At 64.6% G+C, this 658-nt stretch overlaps 1 protein-coding gene across 1 annotated transcript in view; it reads right to left on the bottom strand.

Annotated features, from left to right (window-relative positions):
- Positions 1 to 454: 454 nt before the first annotated feature.
- Positions 455 to 658, bottom strand: part of UPF1 (UPF1, RNA helicase and ATPase) — a 21,641-nt gene continuing 21,437 nt past the window's right edge. Inside the window, exon 24 of the mRNA XM_021707552.1 lies at positions 455 to 555. The gene's annotated coding sequence lies outside the window, so the exon portion shown is untranslated. The remainder of the gene's footprint in view (positions 556 to 658) is intronic.

The following is a 658-nucleotide window of genomic DNA, read 5'->3' as shown; positions in this document are numbered from 1 at the left end:
TTAAAAACAAACAGAAAAACCCAAACACCGTGTTTTCTCGAAACGAAAGCTCTCCGGACACAGGCGGCGTGACCTCGGCGGCTCTGGCGGCCAGACAGACGCGCACTCCGGGCGGGCCCAGCGCGCCGCCGCCTGCGAGGAGCCTGCGCGGGCACAGAAATGCGAAGTTGTTCCTGCTAAAACGTAGTCCCCTTTCAATCAAGAGAAAAGGAAAGAAAAGAGCAGAGGAAAGGGCTACTCTGCGATGAGGGTCTTCCTCCCTGCGCCCTGGCCGCAGCCCCGTGGGACGCCGGCGGCCTCCTGGCGGCGGCTGGGCAGGACTCGCCGGGCTCCGGGCCGGCCCCTCCTCCGCTCCTATGCTCCTCGCCGCGTGCCGGCAGGGGCGCTCCTCGCCTCGGCTCCTCCTGGCCCTCGCTCCTCTCCCTCGCCGGCTGCTCACACAGTGGTGCTTCAGTTTTAGCAGTGGAAAACAGGTATCCGTTTATTTTTATTTTTTATTACCCAGAATAAGATGCTGATGGACTAAGCCACGTAGCTTAGCTCTTCCGCCGCCACCTGTCGGGGAGAAGGGCAGGGGCCGTGAGGCGCCCGAAGCCTGTGCCAGGCGCGCCCTGCCAGGCGCCCGCCCCGCGCCCCCGCCCGCCCCTCCTCACGGCTC

This window comes from Carlito syrichta, unplaced genomic scaffold (assembly GCF_000164805.1).
Source record: "Carlito syrichta isolate Samal-C Ts95f unplaced genomic scaffold, Tarsius_syrichta-2.0.1 Scaffold120489, whole genome shotgun sequence".
Classification (NCBI taxonomy): domain Eukaryota; kingdom Metazoa; phylum Chordata; class Mammalia; order Primates; family Tarsiidae; genus Carlito; species Carlito syrichta.
This window is presented reverse-complemented; position numbering and strand designations above follow the sequence as displayed.